General features: G+C 38.1%; 1 pseudogene; it reads right to left on the bottom strand.

Moving 5' to 3' along the window:
* Positions 1-21,476, bottom strand: part of LOC123943498 — a 54,412-nt pseudogene extending 32,936 nt beyond the window's left edge.
* Positions 21,477-23,052: the final 1,576 nt, after the last annotated feature.

Raw genomic sequence — 23,052 nt, 5'->3', positions numbered from 1 at the left:
GAAACTCATAGGTCCCAAACAAACTCAATGTAAAGAGATCTTTTCCAAGATAAATTATATAAAACTGTCAAAAATCAAATACAAATTGAATTTTAAGAGCAGCAAGAAAAAAGAAGCTTGTAACTTACAAGGGAACTCCCATAAGGTGATCAGCAGATATCTCCGCAGAGATCTTACAGGGTAGGAGAAAGTGGAAAGTGGGTGACATATTCAAAATGCTGAAAGAAAGAGAAAAAAAAAAAACACCTCTTGAGAATATTCTATTCAGCAAAGCTGTTCTTCATAAATGAGGAGAGATATTTCCCAGACCAACCAAATCTGAGGGAATCCATCATGAGCAGACCTGCCTTTTAAGAAATGCTGAAAGGAATTCTTCAAGTGGAAATGAAAGGGTGCTAATTAGTAACATGAAAACATATGGAAAATACACATTACATTGGTAAAGGTAAGTATATAGCCAAATTAAATAAATATACTCTAATACTGTGATGTGGTGGTGTGTTAAAGACTGCACTCTGGTATAAAGGTCAAAGGCAAATGTATTAAAAAGAGCTATAGGTACAATAATTTGGTAAGGAATACACAATATTAAGAAAAGCTAAGCTATGACATTAAAAATATAAAAGATGGGGGACTAAAAATGTACAGTTTTTGTATGTGATCAGGGCTAAGTTGTTACCAGTGAAAATAGGCTGTTATATCTATAAGATGTCTTACACACCTACTGTTTGCTGGTAACCACAAAGCAAAAACCTGCGTTAGATTCACAAAAAGTAAAGACCAGGGAATCAGAGCATACCACTATGGAAAACCATCAATTCACAAAGGAAGAAGGCATGAGAGGATGAAAGGAACAAGAGAACTATAAGACAGCCAGCAAAGCATCAATAAGATTGCATTAGTAAGTCTTTATCTATCAATAATTACTGCAAATGCAAGTGGATTAAATTCTCCCATCAAAATGTATACAGAGGGCTAGATGGATTTTTAAAAAAGGGCCCAACTCTATGCTATCTATGAGATTCACTTCAGCTTTAAGGACACACATAAGCTTAAGTTGAAAGATGGAATAAAGACACTCCATGCAAAAGGAAACCAAAAGAGAGCAGGGGCAGCTATACAGCTATCAGACAAAATAGATTTTAACTCAGAAGTTGTCACAAGAGACAAAGAAGTTCCTTGTATAATGATAAAGGAGGATAATGATAAATGCACCAAAGAGAATATAAAAATTGTAAATATATATGCACCCAGCATCAGAGTACAGGTATCCCTTTTTCTGAAAATTGCATTATGTCATGCACTTGGCTTTTACAAAAGACCCACATTCGTACTTGTTTTGCTAACTGAAAGACAGCCAAAGAGGATTTTCACTTTTATTTTTAAAAGGCAAAAGGAAAATAGTGTTCACTGTTTCTTTTGCAGTAAGCCATGATAGAGGAAGAGCCTGAGCAGAGAGAGTGGGGTCACCAATCTACCTCCCTGCAAACTGCACTTAACCTCAGCATTAAGCTTCCATGGCTTTGAACTATGTCTGTGAGCATCATGCTTTATCCAGGTTTGTTTTGCACATTCATTAGCAAGATGTGTCCTAAGGTATCAGAAAAACCTAAGAGAACTCATTTTTGGAGTCTAAGAATGCTCTAAATTTTCCCATACAAATTAATGACAATTGCCTTTTTGCTTTATACCATTTTAGCTTATAAAAATTTTCATAGAAGTGCTCTACTTTCAAATAGTGGGAGAAACCTGTACCTAAATAAATTAAGCAAATACTGAGATCTGAAGGGAGAAATAGACTAAAATATAATAATAGCAGGGGACTTCAAAACTCTACTTTCAACAATGGATATATTATTCAGACAGAGGAATAATAAGGAAATGTTGGACTTGAAACATACTTTAGATCAAATGCACCTACCACACATTTACAGAATACTTCCTCCAATAGCACCAGAGCACACATTCTCCTCAAGCATATATGAAACATTTCTCAGGATAGATAATATGAGAGGTCACAAAAAAAGTCTTAGTAAGTTTAAGGAGATTGAAATCATGCCAGGTATCTTTTCTTATCAACATAGCATGAAATGAGAAATTAATAGCAGGAAGAACACTGGAAAATTCACAAACAGATGGAAATTAAGCAAGCACTCCTAAACAATCAATGGGTCAAGGGAGAAGTAAAAAAAATACCTTGAGAAAAACAAAAACAGAAACACAACATACCAACACTTACAGGATGTAGTAAAAGCACTTTTCAGTGGAAAGTTCATAGGAATAAACAAATATAAAAAAATGAATAATCTTTAATAAACAGCATAAGTTTACACCTCGAGGAACTAGAAGAAGAACAAATTAAGCCAAAGTTAGCAGAAGTAAGAAAATAACAGATCACAGAGGGAAAAAAAATGAATAGAGACTAAAAAGACTATAGAAAAGATCAGTGAGGGGCACCGGGGTGGCTCAGTGGGTTAAAGCCTCTGCCTTCAGCTCCGGTCATGATCCCAGCGTCCAGGGATCGAGCCCCGCATCGGGCTCTCTGCTCAGCAGGGGAGCCTGCTTCCTCCTCTCTCTCTGCCTGCCTCTCTGTCTACTTGTGATCTGTCTGTCAAATAAATAAATAAAATCTTTAAAAAAAAAAAAAAGAAAGAAAAGATCAGTGAAACTAAGAGCTGACTCTTTGAAAACAGAAACTGGAAAATTTTTAGCTAGACTCGGCAAAAATGGGGAAAACTCAAAATCACAAACAAAACTAGATACATTACAAGTGATAACACAGTAATACAAAGGATCATAAGAGACTACTCTGAATAATTATAAGCTAGCAAATTGGCTAACCTAGGATAAATGGATAAATCCACAGAAACATGCAACTTCTTAACAAGCTAAATCATGAAGAAATGAAAAATCTTAACAGACCAATAACAAGTAAGGAAATTAAATCAGGAAAAAACAAACAAAAAAACAGAAACAAAAACAAAAGAAAGAAAGAAAGAAAGACCCCACCACCTCTCAACAAAGGAAAACTCAAGACCAGATGGTTTCATTGTGAATTTTACCAAACATTTAAAGCAGAATTAACATGATTCTTTTCAAACACTTTAAAGAAAATTGAAGTGTAGGGAAAACTCCAAATTCATTTTACAAGGCCTATATTATCCCAATACTGAATCCAGATAAAGACATAAGAAAAGATAACTATAGGCCAATATCCTTGATCAATTGGGGTGTAAAAATTCTCAACAAAATACTAGCAAACTGAACTCAGCAGCGCATTAAAAGATCATATATCATGATAAAGTTGGATTTATCCCTGGGAGGCAAAGATGCTTAAACATATGTAAATCAATAAATGTGATACATCACATTAATAGAATAAAAGGTCAAAATCTATGATCATTTCAATAGATGCAGAAAAAACATTCAAAAAAATTCAACATTCATTCATGATTAAAAACTCAACAAACTAGGTGGATATAGGGGAACATACCTCAATATAATAAATGCCATATATGACAAACCCACAGTTAACATTATACTTGATGTTGAAAGGTTGGAAGATTTTCCTCCAAGATCAGGAAAAAGACAAGACTCTCACCACTCTTATTTAACATAGTACTGGAAGTCCTAGACAGAATAGTCAGGTAAGAAAAAAAATAAAATAAAAGGTATCCAAATTAGAAACGAAGAAGTAAATTGTCTCTGTTTGCAGATTACATGATTTTAAGATACAAAATATCTTTGTATCTAGACTTTGATGGAGTCTAGAGACTCCATCAAAAAACCCCACAAAACTATTAGAACTAATCAACAAATTCAGTAAATTTGCAGAATACAGAATCAACATACAGAAATCAGTAGCATTTCTGTACACTTACAGTGAAATATCTGAAATAGAAATAAACAGTTCCACTTACAATAACATCAAAAACACTAAAATTCTTAGGAATAAACTAAGTAGGTAAAATCTGTATATTAAAAACCTACAAGACTTTGATGAAAGAAATAGAAGGGAATTTAAACAGAAAGATATCCCATGTTCATCGACTGGAAGAACTAATAGCGTTACAATGTTCATACAACCCAAAGCCACCTATAGATTCACTGTAATTCCTATAAATATTCCAATGGCATTTTTTTTTTTACAGATATAAAGAAAGTCAATCCTAAAATTCATTTGGAATGACAGAGACCCTGAATAGCCAAAGTAATCCTGAGAAAGATGAACAAAGCTGAAGGCATCATACTCCTTGATTTCAAACTGTATTCTAAAACAATATTACTCAAAATAGTAGATATTGGCATAAAAACAGGCATATAGACCAGAGGAGCAGAACTGAGAGTCCCCCAAATAAACCCTCATATATACAGCCAACTAATATTTGACAAGTATACTAAGTATACTCAAAGGAGGTAAAGGACAGTCTGTTCAATAAATGGTGCTTGGGAAATTAGATATGTACATGCAAAAGAAGGAAACTTGACTACTATCTTATATCGCTCACAAAAATGGATTACAGACTTAAATATAAGACCTGAAACCGTAAAAATCCTAGAAGAAAATGTAAGGAAAATGCTCTTTGACATTGGTCTTTGCAATGATTTTTGGGTTATGACACAAAAGCAAAAATAAACAAGTGGGACTACATCAAACTAAAAAGCATCTACACAGCAAATGAAACAATCAACCAAATGAAAAGGCAACCTAGAAATGACAGAAGATATTTGCAAACTACATATCTGATAAAGGGTTAATGTCCAAAATACATAAAGAACTCCTACCATTCAATAGCAAGTAAGCAAGCAATTCATTTACAAAAATAGGCAGAGGGCCTGAATAGACATTTTCCCAAAGAAGACATTCAAATGGTCAACAGGTACATGAAAATGTGCTTAACTTCATCAATTATTAGGGAGACACAAATCAAAACCACAATGAGATATCACCTTACAGCAGTTAGAATGGCAACTATCAAAAAGATAAGAGATAATAAATGCTAGTAAGGCTATGAAGAAAGGGGAACACTTATGAACTTTTGATAGGATCATAAATTGATTGAGTCATTATGGAAAACTATATGGAGTTTCTTCCTTGTCCTTTGTTGGTTTTGGTACTATCTTTTCTATCGTAAGTTCTCTTTTTCTTTCAAGATTCTATTTAAATTCGAATTAGTTTACCTATAGTTTAGTATTTGTTTAAGGTGTAGAATTCAGTGATTCATAAGTTGCATATAACACTCAGTGCTCATTACATCAGGTACCTTCCTTAATCCCCATCAAACTACCCCGCCCCCCATCCACCTCCCCTCCTGCAGCTCTCAGTTTGTTCCCTATATTTAAGAGTCTCTTATGGTTTGCCTCCCTCTCTGTCTTTATCTTATTTTATTTTTCCTTCCCTTCCTCTATGTTCATTCCTTTTTGTTTCTTAAATTCCACACATGAGTGAAATCATATGGTCTTTTTTATCTATCATAAGTTTTAAATTTCAGACAAGTCAAACATGTCCTTTTCCTTATGAATTTTAACATATATTATGTAAAGAAAGAAGTTTCTTTAACATTGTAGAGAGATCCACTACATTTTCTCCTACTCCTTCCTTAAGGGGTGGGAGAATGGGTGAAGGTGGGCAAAAGGTACAAACTTCCAGCTAAAAGATAAATAAATTCTGAGTATGTAAGTATACAGCATGGTGACTATATTTAATAACACTGTATTGTATATTTGAAAGTTGCTAAGCGAGTAGATCTTAAAAGGTCTCATCACAACAAAAAGTTTGTAGTTATATAAGGCAATGGATGTTAAGTTAACTTATTGTACCAATGATTTCATAATATACACATATATCAAGGGGCCCCTGGGTGGCTCTGTGGGTTAAAGCCTCTGCCTTCAGCTCAGGTCATGATCTCAGAGTCCTGGGATCGAGCCCTGCATGGGGCTCTCTGCTCAGCAGGGAGCCTGCTTCCTCCTCTTTCTTTGCCTGCTTGTCTGCCTACTTGTGATCTCTGTCTGCCAAATAAATAAATAAAATCTTTAAATATATATATATACATATATCAGAACATTATGCTGTATGCCTTAAAATTATACAATGTTATATGTCAATCACATCTCAATAAAAACATAAAAAACTCACTTTCATTCATTTAATCCATTTTTTCCTTTATATTCTTTACCATGTTCATGATAGTTAAAATCCCTTTGTACTAATTCGAGTAGCTAGAATACTTGAGTTTTCTTTATTATCTTTTTTCCCTCTTGATTTATCAGTCATGCATTCTGCATTTTCTTTATGTCTCATATTTTTTAATACATGCTGGATATTGTATATAAATGAACCATAGTGACTGGGAAGTTGATATTTATTTTTCTCAGGAGATGGTTCATCATTTTTTCCATGAGGCAGCGCTGAAAGACTGATTACTGCAATCCAATCAGGGTTTGAGCAGTTTATGGGTATGTAGGTTTGGCTCTCCTAGGCTTTTGACCTCAGTTACCATGGTTCTTTTATATATACAATAACCAGCACACACAATAATAGTTGCTCTCCCATACAATATAATATTGATATTACATAATATCTAACAAAGTCACTTGATAAAAGATTTCCCATATTTGTTTTGTATTCTCTCTGAACATAATATTTGCCTTTAACTTTGAGGCTGTTTTTAAAAAATTACTTATTTGAGAGAGAGGGAATGAGCAGGGGAAGAGCAGATGGAGAGGGACAAACAGACTCTGTGCTGAGAGCCTGATGCAGGGCTCATTCCTACAACCTTGAGGTCATGACCTGACCCACAATCAAGAGGCAGACTCTCAGTCGGTGACTTAGTCACCCAGGTGCCCTGAAGTTCTTTTTATGTCTCTTGGAAAGTGGCTTATACCTGGTTTTAAAGACTGCAGTGATGATCATTAGTGTGATTTTTCTTTAGAGACACAATTCATCAAGTTTGTGCTGAACAGCATTATTGGCTTTGTAAAAATTCCTTTGTCTTACCAGATAGTAGCTCACTATGCTTGCCTCGAAAAGTGGATAAAAACATTGATGGATCATGCCATTATTTGTCAAATTTTTATAAATGGTTATTATTGGAAGAATAGACTGCCTGCCCCCCCAAAAATCCCAATTTTTGTACTTTCTATTTATCTGTTTATGGCACTTCTTTGAATTCTCTACACTGGCAGATAATAGAGTCTGAGCATACACTGATTCATGTTTTAAATTTATATTGGAGTCCTAGTCACAATTTAACCTTACATTTTTATAATTTTTTAAAAGATTTATTTATTCATTTGACAGACAGAGATCACAAGTAGGCAGAGAGGCAGGCAGAGAGAGAGGGAGAAGCAAGTTCCCTGCTGAGCAGAGAGCCCAATGTGGGGCTCGATCCCAGTACCCTGAGATCATGACCTGAGCCGAAGGCAGAAGCTTTAACCCACTGAGCCACCCAGGCGCCCCTAACCTTACATTTTTATTTTTCTTAAATTTTTAATTTAATTTTATTTTAACCTTACATTTTAAATAAGCTTTTATTTAAATTCCAGTTCGTTAACGTACAGTGAAATATTGGCTTCAGGTATATAATTTAGCAATTCAGCATTTTCATACATCACCCAGTGCTCATCACAAGTGCACTCCTCAGTCCCTATCATCCATTTAATCCAACCTCACCCCACCTCTCCTCTGATAACCATCAGTTTATTCTCTACAGTTAAGTAAGACTCTGTTTCTTGGTTTGACTCTCTCTTCCCCCACAACCCCCCATGCTCGTTTGTTCTGTTTCTTAAATTCCACATATAAGTGAGATCATATAGTATTTGTGTTTCTCTGACTGACTTATTTCACTTAACATAATACTCTCCAGCTCTACTCACTTCATTGCAAATAGAAGAATTTCATTCTTTTTTTTTTTAAGATTTTTTATTTCTTTGACAGACAGAGCTCACAAGTAGGCAGAGAGGCAGGCAGAGAGAGGGGAAGGAAGCAGGCTCCCTGCTGAGCAGAGAGCCTGATGCGGGGCTCGATCCCAGGACCCTGAGATCATGACCTGAGCCGAAAGCAGCGGCTTAACCACTGAGCCACCCAGGCGCCCCTCATTCTTTTTTTGGCTGAGCAATATTCCATTGTATATCTATACCACATCTTCCTCATCCATTCTTACATTTTTTTTAAATTTATTTAATTTATTTATTTTTTCAGCGTAACAGTATTCATTGTTTTTGCACCACACCCAGTGCTCCGTGCAGTATGTGCCCTCCCTATTACCCACCACCTGGTTCCCCCAACCCCCCCCTTCAGAACCCTCAGGTTGCTTTTCAGAGTCCAGACATAGTCTCTTATGGTTCGCCTCCCCTTCCAATTTCCCTCAACTTCCTTCTCCTCTCCATCTCCCCATGTCCTCCATGTCATTTGTTATGCTCCACAAATAAGTGAAACCATATGATACTTGACTCTCTCTGCTTGACTTATTTCACTCAGCATAATCACTTCCAGTCCCGTCCATGTTGCTACAAAAGTTGGGTATTCATCCTTTCTTCTTTTTTTTTTTTAATAAACATATAATGTATTTTTATCCCCAGGGGTACAGGTGTGTGAATCACCAGGTTTACACACTTCACAGCACTCACGATAGCACATACCCTCCCCAATGTCCATAACCCCCTCCCCCTCTCATTCTTACATTTTTTAAGGTATATATATCTTTTCTTTTTGAACACTGCTTTTAAGCTCTCATGAACAGCTCTGAGTCATTGATCTACTCTGAGAATTAGGGTTGTATTATAACAAAATGTTGTTAAGAAAAACATGTAAAAATGGTCAATGTAAAAAATAGCATAGTTGAGATGAACTGTTGTTAATGAGACAAATTACCCAATGAAGAAATATTAATAGAACTAGCAAGGAATGCTTGATGTTGGATTCCAAACAGTCATCAAAGTGATCTTGTGGTGTCTGCAACCTTGTAGGAAGGGGAAATTACCAAGAGCCTTGCAACATGATAATTGGGGGCTCACTGTCTTGAGGAATAAGTTTAGAGTCTTGCTAATAGAGAGAACATATTTTCTTCTAATATGGATTTAGATTAAAGTCTGCAAATTCATGCTCTGAGGGCTGTATTGCATCACAAACATCTTTGTTTTGTCTGTACAGTATTTTTAAAATTTTGAAGTTTCATATAAAAATCTTTTGAACAAAGAGAAATCACTCCCTCATATCAACCACTGGAGCTGGGTAGAAGTTGTCCTTAATTAGGACCTGCATGTTCCAGTTTGCCGGTTAACATTACTTCTTATTTTGAAACATTTATGGGGTACTTGGGGGGCTCAGTCAGTTAGGCGTCTGCCTTTGGCCCTGGTCATGATCCTGGGGTCCAGAGACCGAGTCCCACATCGGGCTCCCTGCTTGGCTAGGAGTCTGCTTCTCTTTATCCCTCTGCCCCTTCCCCTTGCTTGTGCTCTCTTCTCTCAAATAAAGAAATAAAATCTTAAAAAAAGAAAGAAAAAAAGAATGAATGAACGAAAGAAAGAAAGAGAGAAAGAAACACTTGGCTTGTTTTATGCCCTAACATTACTTACCTGGCTTCTATAAGCAGTTGTGGTTTTAACTTGCATTTTCCTGATTGGCAGAATTGAGCCTTTCCTGTTTTCTCTTTTGTGAATGGCCCATTTGTCTCTTATAATTTTTCTATTCTGCTAGCTTTTTCTTATTGATATGCATATGTTCTGAATTAGTCCCTTGAGGTTTATAAGTGTTGTGAAGGCTTTCTCCTAGTTTTTCCTTTTCTCCTGATTTTTCTTTTCTAAGTCTGCATCTCCCCACCCCACCCCCCCACCACACACTGTTTTTCTGTTCTTCTTTGTCATTATATTTCAAGTTCCTTCCAAAGTAAGGCCCAGGAACCCCCAGGTTCAAATACATCCCTGAGCTTGGTCAACTGTTGTCTCGTATTCATGCTTGGATATTTGTTCACCAACATTAAACCCCAGGACAGAAGACGGGACATAGTTGGACTCCCTCTTCCATGGCATGAGTCCTTTGCTGACTTCAGAGGTGGAAGTGGTATCCAACGTAGAAAAAGGACTGGAACTTGTCCTTGGAACTGGGCTGTGATGAGAAGTACCTGCCAGGAGCATCATCATCTGCTCCTTCTTGTCCAAAAGTACCTGCTTTGCTCGAGTGGCTTTAAGGGCCTACTAAGCCTTCCTCTTTTACAGGAGATTTTCTGGAACCAAAGAGATCTTTTATCTTTGCTCTTTCCTCTACCGTGTTTCCAGAGCTCTAAGTGCGCATTTCAATAAGTAGAAGTTTCATATTTTCAGGCAGTTCAATCTATTAAGCCTCCCCCTTTATAGTTTGTGCTTAGTGTTTGAAATACCGAGAACCATTTTGGCAATATTTCAATAGCTTTGTCTATGTGACACAATGCATTATATATACATATATACAAATAGGTCAAAATTATAAATATGACTAAATTATACAGCTGTGACTGCTTTAAATATTGTAATTAAAATTGTACAATTAAAATAAGCACACCAGCCACTGGTTTAAAAAAAGTTTCACGTTGGTATTTATTTAGCTTTTGAGCTACTGAAATCAATGGTGAGAGTGAAGCAATTATCCGATGCCTGTGGGTGGCAACCTTGGAGAATCGCGGCCTCTTCTGCCATCCCACCCTATTTTTGTCTTTCATAAGAGATATTTATCTCAATTTGAGATTATATTATTTCCTTTATAATCATAATCTCAAAAAGCTTAAAATAGTACTAAATTTCATATGGAATAAAACTTCATATTCTCAGCATCTTACTGTTCTTAGTGATTTCTACTTTAGTCTTAAATATAATTATGAAAACCCTTATCTAAATCATTGTTTTTACTTAGTGCTATCTAAAAGTAATGGCAAAAGGAAAATAGGGAGCCCAATTTAACCATATATATAACTGCCTCTGCTTTCTGAAGAAAGCAACACAATTTGTATCGGCAAAGAAAGAAATCTCTCTATGGCATTTTTCTCCTAACATACACTAGTGGAAGAAAGAGAAGGGTTTGAGAAATTCGAGTTTTGCAGAGTCTTTGGATATTTAAATGGAGACCCAGAGCTGGGTTCTCCAGACCCAGCGCCAGAGATTTGGGGGTGGAGGACAGAGAAGAAGAGAGAGGGGAAGAGAGGGCTAAGTAGTTTGGCAGAAAGTTGGAGCCTGAGCTGGTAAAATATGCTCAGGGAACTTCTTAAAAAAAGAGATTGAAGATTCGAGATGACTCAACTCTCGCTGTTAATTCAGATCTTTGTTATAATCTGCTTTATATACGCAATGCCTGTGTGAACAATGCTTTTGAGGAAAGGAAACCTGTTTTATGTGCTGCAAGGTGTAACAGGGACAACATGTGTGGGATAGCGAGATGATCCTTCTACGGAACCAATTCAGCTGTGAAAGATGATACATGCAAATAGGAATTGGGTGGCTTGGTGCTCCTCAAAGACATTGAGAAGAATGTGTGCCTTCAATCACCCTCAGCAAGGGGCTCAGACAATGGGGGGTGGGCAGGCTCAGGCAATGTTATTAGGATCTCCTGTCATCTGAGGGATACAAACTCAGGAAAAGAATAGGAAATATATAGTGGTCACTTGTCCTTTGCAGTTCTGAAGTCCAGTGAATCACATATCTACAGGGACAACAAATGTTGGTTCCCTGGTCATTATTTGAAGCTCTTGAATTTATCCTCTGTGGTCTTGTTTCTGTCCTTTTGTCTTTTATTTTCATTAGAAAGTATTCTCTCAACCTGCTTCCTGCCCATAAAAAATGTGGACCTAGAAAGCGCTATTCATTTTGAACCATCTCTATACTTTTTAGTTAAAACTTATGGTACTTTAGTACGTATTTGTCTTAAAAATGTTCTAGGTTCCCTATGAATGTTATTGGGTATCACACCATAGCAAAAACAAACAACAACAACAAAACTATTTCCATAATTTTTTCAAAAATGGGCTTCCCTTTGGGCCACAGGCAAGGCTGTTGTGGGAAAATATACCCCTAATATTCTTAGAAAGTGTCTAGATGGGAGGGTTTACTAGATGCTGCCATTAGTCTTATAGATGTTTTAACCATGGATTTTTAGCCAAACCCTTGATTTAACCTTAACTCTGAGGCCATTTCTTACTTTGATGTTTTGCTGGCCCAAGAGTCTGTCCTGCATTTTCTATATTTGTTCTTTATCCTGCCTAAAAACTAAACAGTTCTTTGTTTAGTTAATCTCTCTCTTCCTGGCTTTTACCAGTGTGGTTAATAGAAGACAACTGTACTTTCAATATTTTGCCTGGGATTCTCCAGATCCACATCAGCAAATTCAGAGCCATTGACTGGAGGCCTAGGAGGTGAGAGAGAGTGGTGAAACCAAACAGGTCTGGAGCTGGGGCAGTGGTACACCAACCAGACAGGTGATACCCTCATTTGCTCAAATCAGTGAGTTCATTAGCTACATCTCCTATCTTCCATGATCCCACAGGTGATGGTATGGCCAAAAAATTCTACCACTCTAAGATAGCTTACTCTCTCTCTCTCTCTCTCTTTCTGTTTTTGAACCTCCAAGAGCAATTTTCTCACTGTTATTCCAGGCTGACCTGACAGCTTCCTCTCTGAACTTTGTCTTGCCACCCAGTGTCAAAACCAATGACAGAGGTTTTAGATTTCTATTAGAGCAGCAATCCACTTCCAGATACCAATTCTGTTTTGGGTATCTGTTGTTATCACTGTGTAATAAACCAGCCTAGCATTTAGTAGCTTAAATCATGCCCATTTTATTGCTCACAATTCCGTGAGTCAGGAATTTGGGCAAGGGTTGGTGGGAACAGTTCATCTCAGCTTTGGTGGGGTCAGGTGGTGTAGATAAGTTTGGAATATCCGTGCTGTCTGCCATTTGGTGCTGGCTGTCAGCTTGGGCAACCTGGCTCTCCTCTGTTTGACCTCTTATCATCCAGACCCATGTCTTTCCAGGTGGCATCTCCAATAGGGTAGCCTGGAATTATCTACAGAGCCATTGGCTTCTAAGAGGGGCAGAAACAGAAACTGCAAGGTATCCTAAGACCAAGAAATCGCAGTATTGTTTGCGCTGCATTCTCTTGGCCAGAGAAAGTCACAGGGTCAGTCCAGATTCAAGGGAAGAGGAAAGAGACTTCATTTCTTTTTTGGCAGTGTTGCAATGTGAAGGGCATACAGGATAGGACAGAGGAGTGTGACCATTTTTGGAAACAACCTGCCTCACAGATAGAAGCAAAATGATCATGAAACCAAATGCTCTCTGAGGTCACCGTATTCCCTAATCCAACCATAAACCTGATGTTCAAGTTACCCTTAGAAGTCTGGCTCATCAAGCCAAATGAGGTCAGCAGGGAAGTAAGGCGTTAAGTAGCCGAAACAGACGGCTTTTACAATATTCCTATATGTACTTGTTCAAACATTTTGAAAGACCAACCACCTCAGAAGGTGACCTGTTCCCTTGTTGAACGGCTCTAAATTCTGAAGAATTCTTCCATTTGTGAAGGTGAAGCTGCCTTTCTGGTCTCCTCCCATGGTCAGATATCTGCCCCCTGGAGCCCCTCACAGGAAGCCTACCGCTTTACCAGTATGGCTGACCATCTTCAGATTTAGATATTTTAAGATTTTAGGTTTAGTAACATTTTAAGAGCGTCTTCTTGACTCAACATCCACCAACTCCTTTACTTGACTATCCCAAATCGTGATTTCTAGAAACATGTGTTTATGTGTATAACATATAACTCATGGAATGAATTTTGCCCAGTATGATATGTTTAAGAAGGGCTCACAGAAAATTTAAAAATATCTGATAATGCAAGTTAATGAGCCGTTTACTGAAAGCGGATTAAATGGTTGCCTGGTTTAACTATTCAGTTTGATCTTAAGGAAACTGAGTGCTTGAAATTTGTCTTGTCACAACTATTTCATAACTTACTTGCTGCTTACCGAAATAATTATCTAAATGTAGCATCGTCTCTAGCTGGGATTCAGTAGATGGTCAAAGGGGCTGAGTAGTAAGACACAACTTCTAAGAAAAGCTGAAAGCAAAGTTTGCTGTTAAAACTGATGAAAAACCTGCCCAGATGCAAATCAAATCAAAGATTTGATACAAAGATTTGATCAAAGATACAAAAAAATCAAAGCTGGTTTGATGCTTTGTATGCCAAAATGAAAATAGGAAGCATGTAGGACTGGTTGAAGAATCATTTCTCTCTGTGGATGGTGCTTACGAAAGACGGTGTCTCAGACCCAAAATCAGGATGAAGCTTTTACTGGTCAGGGCAGGTGGCTATAAAAAGATAAGAATAATGAAAAACTACAACCAACAAGTAGAACAAGAACTTAATCACAGCCTTGTCGACCCACAACAAGGGGTCATGTCTGATATGCCTTAGTCATGTCTTATCTCATTAGGACAACAACCCCAAATTTTCCAACAACATTTTTTTGGTGCATATATATATATATATATATATGTATATATATATATATATATATTTATATATATCTTATCTCATTAGGACAACAACCCCAAATTTTCCAACAACATTTTTTTGGTGCATATATATATATATATATATATATGTATATATATATATATATATATATTTTGGGGGGGGTGGGGGACCTCTAAGTACCAGCCCCCTACTAAAGCCAGAAAGCTTTCAAGTGTGTGTGTCTGTTTGTTTTATAAATAGAAATATATTTGGGGATATATGAAAGGAGCAAAGTATTTATCTCACCACACAGTAAAGGACTTTAAAAATACTCATTGTTGTATAATGGTTTTTAAAGCATTAAAGTGGGACAGTTGCTTTGAATTTATGAAGACTAACACATACATAATTAACGGCTCTCCTCTTTGTGCTGTATTTGCTTAGATTTGTTTAGGCTTAGTAAAAAAGCTATATAAAGGGGAAAAAAACAGTGTGCATAAGTAATAATAAGGATATAATGGGAACTATTAGAGAATCAAAAATAGTCCTGTGTATACAATTAGCCTGAAGACAGTTCCAGATAGTTCTCTGCCTTCACCTTTCATCATAGCGCATAAGTGATGTGAGAAGATCTTTAAAATTGGAAAAACCAAATGCATCCTGGTTGAACACAAAAAAGTAAGAAAACATCATTTTCCTAAATACATAATAGAGGATAGAAGATTGTTAAAATTACAGAAATCTTTCTAAAAATTGATTCTGAAAACAGTGGTGATGGTGTAAAACAATGTGAAGGTACTAAGTGCCTCTGAATTGTATAGTTAAAATAAATTTAAAATAGATAAGATGGTAAGTTTGTTTTATGTATTTTACCATAATTTTTAAAAATGCCCCTTCAAAGTAAAACCCATAGCACTTCTAAATATGCCTAAAAACCTACGTGGGTAGGATCCTAAAATCTAGCAGATTTAAGGAAGAAAGGAAAAAGGATAATCCCACATTAAATTTTCTGGGATGGCCCATCCCTTTCTTTGTTGACAACCTGCAAAATTTCTGTGAACTCCTGGGCAAGTGTGAGTTCGGCTGGCACAAGCAACAAAGAAGTGATGTGCGCTTGGACCCAGGCAGACTTGTGCTCAGGGTATCTTTGGAAATTTAATTGGTCTGAGTTCACTGCTGAACCAGTTGCAGACAGGAGCAGGCAAGTTCAAGGGCTACTGATGCTCAGAGTGTCCAGAGAGTCAGCTGATTGTAAACGAGACTGGCACAAGTGGCCCTTTATATGAGTCCCCGCTGGCCACCCAGAAGCACAATCCCCCATTCATTTGTTCCTTTGGACTTTTGTGGTCTTGGGGCCTTTTGGATTTTCAATGCAGCAGATGACAGAAAATAGGAATGGGTGAATCTGATAGTAGGATTTTCTTTAGGGAATAAAGTTGGGTTAAAAATAAAATAACAAGAGCATCCAATAGGAAAGATAGACAACACCGGGCAGTGTATGTCCTAAGCAAATAATTCCAGCTTTTATCTTAAAATGTAGGCTGACCTAGCATAACCCCAGGCCTGGTGACAGACTCTATTATATTATCACAGACTGTAATAGGAATAATTGAGATCACCTGATATTCTGGCTTTCTCGTAATTACGAGGCAGCTCAGTTGATGTGGTTGGAACCCAGGCTGGGGAGGAACATGACGGTTCTTGGGTAGAGAAGTTTCTAGGTTCACCACAATGGGAAAGTACAAATAGGAAGGGTTTATATCATTGAGGTTGGAATGCTACTAAGTTGTGCCACTGGGCGGGGGGGTGGGGGACAGTCTAACTACAAGAAGCTGTCACAAGATTGTTTGGGGTAGGGGCGCCTGGGTGGCTCAGTGGTTTAAGCCTCTGCCTTCGACTCAGGTCATGATCCCAGGGTCCTGGGATCGAGTCCCGCATCGGGCTCTCTGCTTGGCGGGGAGCCTGCTTCCTCCTCTCTCTCTCTCTGCCTGCCTCTCTGCCTACTTGTGATCTCTCTCTGTCAAATAAATAAATAAAATCTTAAAAAAAAAAAAAAGATTGTCTGGGGTATTCTCTAAAGTACCATGTCTCAAACTTTAATTGTGGATGGATGAAGTGAGGGTCCTGTCAAAACCCAATCTCTGATTCTGTAGATGGTACATTCCTAACAAGCTTCTAGGTGATGCTCATGTTGTTGGTCTGAGAATCACACTTCATGTAGAAAGACTTTAAAAAAATTAGGGCCAACTAGGGGGAGACTAGCATGATTCCAGTTGAATCTAGTGTTTCCACTAATGGACTGAAAGTTTAAAAACCTAACATTTGATCTAAAGAATTGATTACAAACATGAAATTCTTACATTAAAAAAGTGCTCTGAAATCATTCATTTATATGTCTCAGGCTAGAGCTAGTGGGTTTCAGTTGAAAGAAGGATGACTTCCAAGAGGGCGCTCAGAAATGTATAGAGTATCTGATAACATAGAAACACTACTGTGATTTAGTGCCTGGAGGCCCCAAACTCTCATTGTCTGATAATGTGTAGGAGAGTTCTGAACAAAGAATCATCCCAAGTCAAGAAAGCCCCCATTAAGGTATCTGACCAACACTAATGGAGACAAATGCTGTACCCATACCCGAAACCTCAGCCAATTAGTTTTTGAACATATTTTAAAATGCAGAGCCTGGAACAATACACCCTACCCGTGTGCTTCAGCTCATTTTTTAGAGTTTTGGCTGCCGTTGGGATTTTCCAGTGGGAAGAGAGGCCTTTCTGTCTAGTGGCTTACATGCAGTACCATAGCTTGATAAAGTCATGGCCATTCTCACAATGGAGAATGAGAACAGGAAGGACTTCAGAGAGTCCTACAGAGTCTGGATTCCCTGACATTCAGCATGAAAAATCAGAAAACGGAACTTCCAGAGTCCCCTTGAGGTAATGACACTCTGTTGCTGATGGTACTCACCTTCCTCCAAACATGGGGTCCCGACCAGTGTGCCTAACTCTAAACACAAATGCCTCCAAGTCTCTCAGGTCTGTCAAATCCCCACCAAATTCTTTTACAAAAGGGAGAGTCCCAGAGTCCCAGATTTGTTGGCCATAAAAAGCTTTTCTAAGGTCAAAACAGATTCTGACCTCTGATCCCAACAGATACTGTTGAACATTACCATGAGTATATTAGAAATTCTTGTGGTAACTTAGTTATGACCAAAAAAAGCTGTGATATGAGAAATATCATAGATATTCTCATATCTCAGATATGAGAAATAAAACAGAAAGAAGTGACCTAGGGTCATGTTCAAGAAAGAAAAGAAGGAAAACCCAAATCAACTTAGCATGGTAGAAAGGAGGCCTTCACAACTGTTATTTCAGAGACTAATTTTTAAAGAAAGATGAAATAATAGATATTGCAATAAACATATTCAGTACAATATGAGGGAAAAATTGTATAACTTTCTGAGTTTCCATATAAAGTTCAAGGGATGGACAACTTCTGACAGGATTTGGCAGGGTCAGTCCGGTTCCATCTGGGAAAAGCTTTCTTCATCCTGGCTTGGTCTTGGGTATTGCTAGATAGATGGGAAATGTGTCTGGCACCCCAGGGGAGCAGTTTCCATGCCAGGGCCCCAAGTCCCCCGTGACCACATTGCAATGACCTGAAGGAGATCCTCTGTCACTGATCACTACATTCTAAAAACTGTAGGATCAGTAAACATTGACCTGATAAAAAAGTAGTTATATAAGTAAAATAATACGCACATAACACGAATAATCATCTGTATACATGAAAATGTTCACTCTTTGAAGTGTTGTTAAACAACAGTAATAACAACAACAGTTCCTACGGGGCACCTGGGTGGCTCATTTGGTTAAGCGTCTAACTCTTGACCTAGGCTCAGGTCTTGATCTTAAGGTTGTGAGTTCAAGCCCTGCACTGGGCTCCACCCTGTTGTGGAACCCACTTAAGAAAATAATTCCTAACACAGACTCCCTGGAATGCTAGAAAGCTGGCTGATTTTCAGGGCCCTGGGCACTGACCCTCACTGAGAGTTGGCTGCACTGAGGCCAACTTAGCTTCAAGAACCAGGAGCTCTCCATGTTGGTTAATGTTCTCTTAAAATGGCCAGGGGAAGTTCTTCTGAAATGGTGCCATGAGCCCCACTGCATGAGCCTTAACAAAAATTTCACAGAACTTCTTTTTCAGGAAAAGCTTTCACCGGCAGCTTCGAGCCCTGGAAATAAATTCGGGGCAGGAGAAAGGCGTGCAGAGAAGGTTGTGTCTGCTTTGCTCTGCTTCGAGGTTCACTTCTGTTAAGTTCTGTACCTGGTGTACAATAGGGGTGTGTGTGTGTGTGTGTGTGTGTGTGTGCGTGCATATGCACATGAACCCTTCCTGTACACCTATAAGCTACCTGTAATGATACAGGCTATAGTTTGGAAGGGCAGAGAACATTCACTTCTTATTTCGTGTAACTTCTTGCCTTCTTTAAATACTTCCCATTTCTCGCAGGGAAAAAAACGAACAAACCTACAGAACCCGACTAAAAGGCCCATCAAGTGTAAACCTTAGATGCACACAGTATTTTCAACTGCACTGTGGGTACTGCTCAGCCTGCCCGTTTCCTTCTGACCAGGCATTCTTCGTCTGCTATGGTCTTCCTCTGGGTCCTGGTGATACAAGCCCTTGGCTACCCGATAGCTCTCTTCCCTGCTGGCTTCTGAGCTGTGGCCTGAGCTGGTAGACTTGTGGTGGGACCTTCAAGCTCAGGAGCTATGCCCATGGACCATGGTGCCTGAGGACCTGCTCTTCCTCCATCTCACTGGCTGAGGCCTCTCTAAGAGCCCATAGTGCCCTCCATGCAACCCCGTTGGGCCCTCTGCAGCCTGGCCTCATCCCGCCACCACTGACACAGAGCCAGCCCAGTGGACCTCAGCTCAGGGCCCTGCTGGGATTGGAAAACTCTCTGGTTGACCATTCTGCTCAGTGCTCTTAAGTAGCCTGGGCCACCTCATGTTGGTTCAAGGGACCCCGCTGCACTGCTCCTTGCAGAGCCCATGCATTCTGCATCCCTTCCCGCTGGGACTTCATGAAGCAGGCTCAGCACCAGCACCAGGTAGACCATTTGGCCAGACCTTCTGGTTCTTTTTCTACCACCTTCCTTCAGAGGGAAGGAGGTAGGCTTTCTTTTGCATCTCCTCTCTGAGAGCTTTTTTCTGCCAGACTGAACAAAGCCCCAAGGCTCAGCAGAGACAGATGGTGGGACTCTTCTCTCTTCACTTTAAGAGATAGTTTAAGCTGAAAGTCAGGTGTAGGCCATTTGAATGGCATGCGAAAAAAAAAAAAAAATTAACCAAACCCACAAAGACTTGATTTCAAGTCTAGTATCTTGCTAAAGAGGGCACATACCCGACAATAAGCCTTTAGATTCTTCTTAAAGATGTGAGAGGTTCGAATGAAATATGGCTTAAGGATAAAATATATTGGTTTTATATTTGTAGAATACTGTATTTCATGACAACGGCTTTATAGGGTTTTGCAGGAGAAAACAAGACCAAGCAACAAAGAAATACATAATTCAGCACCTATAATGGACAACGACAACCATTTCCTAAAGAACAGGCTTTCCATCAGCAATTAGGTAGTAATCATATTTTGAATATCATCTGTATGTTTGACTCTGCCTGCACAATTAGAATGTTGGTTGCCACTTGTCCCTGCATTTGGATTTGCCAGTAATTCTCCTGTCCTCTTTTTGACCTCCCACTACTAATTTACGTTGACCCTCAAAAAAGAAAATGAAGCCTTGAATGTCAAGGCATGTGACTTGCATTCTAGGACATATTGTAACTTCCAGAGCACTGACTCAGCAATCTCATGGTTTAGGCTTCATACTCCTGACAGCTGTTTATTTCTTTCAGTGTAATTTCAGAGGAAAATATCCAGAAGGGATTTGCTGCCCTAGATCTATCAGAAAACATATTTAAGGTATTCTGTAGTTTTATAATACAAAAACTGAACACTAAACAATCATATCATGAAAGGGTTATAATTTTAGTAGCAGTTTATCTGAAATCAGGCAGAAAGGTATTTAAAGCACACACCTGACACTTTGTAGAGATTTAATGAGATAATGCACAGGAACCATAGAAGCTAAGAAATGTTTCCAAAACCATTTGCAGACAATTAGGGAATAATGGAATTTGAAAGAAACTTCAAGATTATCTGGTTCAGATCTCTGCTTTCTGTACCTAGAAAAGTTTGCTTGACTTTTAGTAGAATAAGAAGGGCTGCTCAAATATTAGAAAGCCTTGGGATCACAGTCAGTGGCTGCAAAAGGAAATCATATACACACCTGTAATGGAATATTATGTAACCATGAAAAAGAATGAAACTTGCCATTTGCAACAACATGGATAGATCTTTCTTTCTTCCTTCCTTCCTTCCTCTCTTCCTCTTCTTTCCATCTTTCCTCCTTTCTTCCTCCCTCCCTCCCTCCCTCTCTTCCTTCCTTCCTTTTTTCTTTTCTTTTCTTTTCTTTCCTTCCTCCCTTCCTTTCTCTTTCCATCTATCTATCTTTCTTGCTTGCTTGCTTGCTTGCTTGCTTTCTTCCTTCCTTTCTTTCTTTCTCTCTTTCTCTCTTTCTTTCTTTCTTTCTGTTTAGCTCTTTTAGTCACTAGCCAGCTTGCTAGCAACAGGGATAGTTTCTGCTGAGGAAGGTCCTGTGGAGTAGAACTGTGGTCACCAGTGACCTCTGTCTTGTCCAGAACTGCAGTAGGAAGTTGCTCGTTCATTTTTGTTTTAGCCATGCTGTAATTCCCAGAATCAAAATAGTTTTGCCTGTTCTGCAATTGTCTCCTTAAGAAATTTGAACCTCCAGGCTTTTGTGCCAGATGGGGATTTTGCTTTTACTTTTGCTTCTTCGACCTTTTCCAGACTAGCCACTTTATCTTCTATTTCCTTCCGCTCCTCCACAGAGGCTGCCTCGGTGACTTCTGCGGACATACTGCTCCCTCTTACCCCACTTCTCCATCTCTGCCAACACCGATGGATCTTGAGGGCTTTATGCTACATAGGTTAGGCAGATAAAGATGAACACTGTATGCTCTCACTTGTATGTGGAATCTAAAGCAAAGCAGATCAAAAACAAAAACCTAAAAGCAAACGACAAGGTGCAAAGATTGGGGGTTTCCAGAGGTGAGTGGTATGGGGTGAGTGAAATGGGTGAAGGTGGTCAAAAAGTACAAACTTCCTCTTATAAAATAAGTCATGGAGGTGTAATGTACAGCAAGGAGGCTGTAGTTAGTAATCTTATATTTTATACTTGAAAATTGTTAATGGAATAGATCTTAAAATTTCTCATCACAAAATATTTGTACCTCTGTGTGGTAATGGATGTTAACTAGATTTATTGTGGTGATTATTTTGCAACATATACAAATATTAGATTATTATATTATACCTGGAATGAATGTAATGTTACATGTCAATTGTATCTCAATTGAAATAAGTCCCAATTCTTAATTCCTGGTATATAGAAAAGCAATTGACTCAAAAGTCATATATTAAGTTTATGTCCTGCAAGCTTCTTACACTCACTAGTTTGTTCTGGAATTTATTTTGTTGTTGTTGTTGTAATTAATTGAGACTTTTCTACATAAATAATCATGTCATCTGTAAACAAAGACATAAAACAAAGAAGTTTTATTTCTTCCTTTCCAATCTGTATACTTTCTATTTTTCTTTCTCATCTTAATGTATCAGTGAGGGCTTCCAATATGATGTTGAATAGGAATGGAAAGAGGGGACATTCATGGGTTTTTTTTCCCTGTCTTAGGGGAAAAGCTTCTATTTTCTCACCACTGAGTATTGCATAGAATTTTTGTAGATATCCTTTATCAGTTTGAGGAAGTTCCCTTTATTCCTATTTTGCTGAGAATTTTTAGCTTGAATGGAGGTTGGATTCTGTCAGATGTTTCTTCTGCATCTATTGATATGATCATGTTTTTTTTTCTTCTTTAGCCTGTTGATAGATCACATTAATTGATTTACATTACATTAATTGATTTACATTGATTAATTAATTGACTACATTCATTGATACAGAACCAGTATTGCAGTCTGGAATAAATGCCATTTGGTCATGGTGTATAATTCTTTCTATACATTGTTGAATTTGACTGGCTAATTGTTTTTTAGTATTTTTGCATGTATGTTCATGAGGGATATTGATCTGTAGTTATACATCCTTATAATGTCTTTGTCTCGTTTTGGTATTAGTGTTGTGCTGGTTTCATAGAATGAGTTAGGAAGTGTTCTCTTTGCTTTGATTTTCTGGAATAGATTACATAGAGTATTGATATCACTTCTTACTTAAATGATCAAGAGAATTCACCCATGACACCATCTGAGTTGAATGCTTTCTGTTTTGAAGGTTATTAATTACGAATTTAGCTTCTTCAATAGATGTAGAACTATTCAGGTATCTCTTTCTCATTGAGTTTTGGAAATTTTGTCTTTCAAGGAATTGGCCCATTTCATCTACGTTGTCGAGTATGTGAACGTATTTGCCTGTCCTATG

Source organism: Meles meles, chromosome 6, assembly GCF_922984935.1.
Source record: "Meles meles chromosome 6, mMelMel3.1 paternal haplotype, whole genome shotgun sequence".
NCBI lineage: Eukaryota > Metazoa > Chordata > Mammalia > Carnivora > Mustelidae > Meles > Meles meles.
The sequence above is the reverse complement of the archived record's forward strand: the minus strand, read 5'-3'. Positions and strand labels throughout refer to the sequence as shown.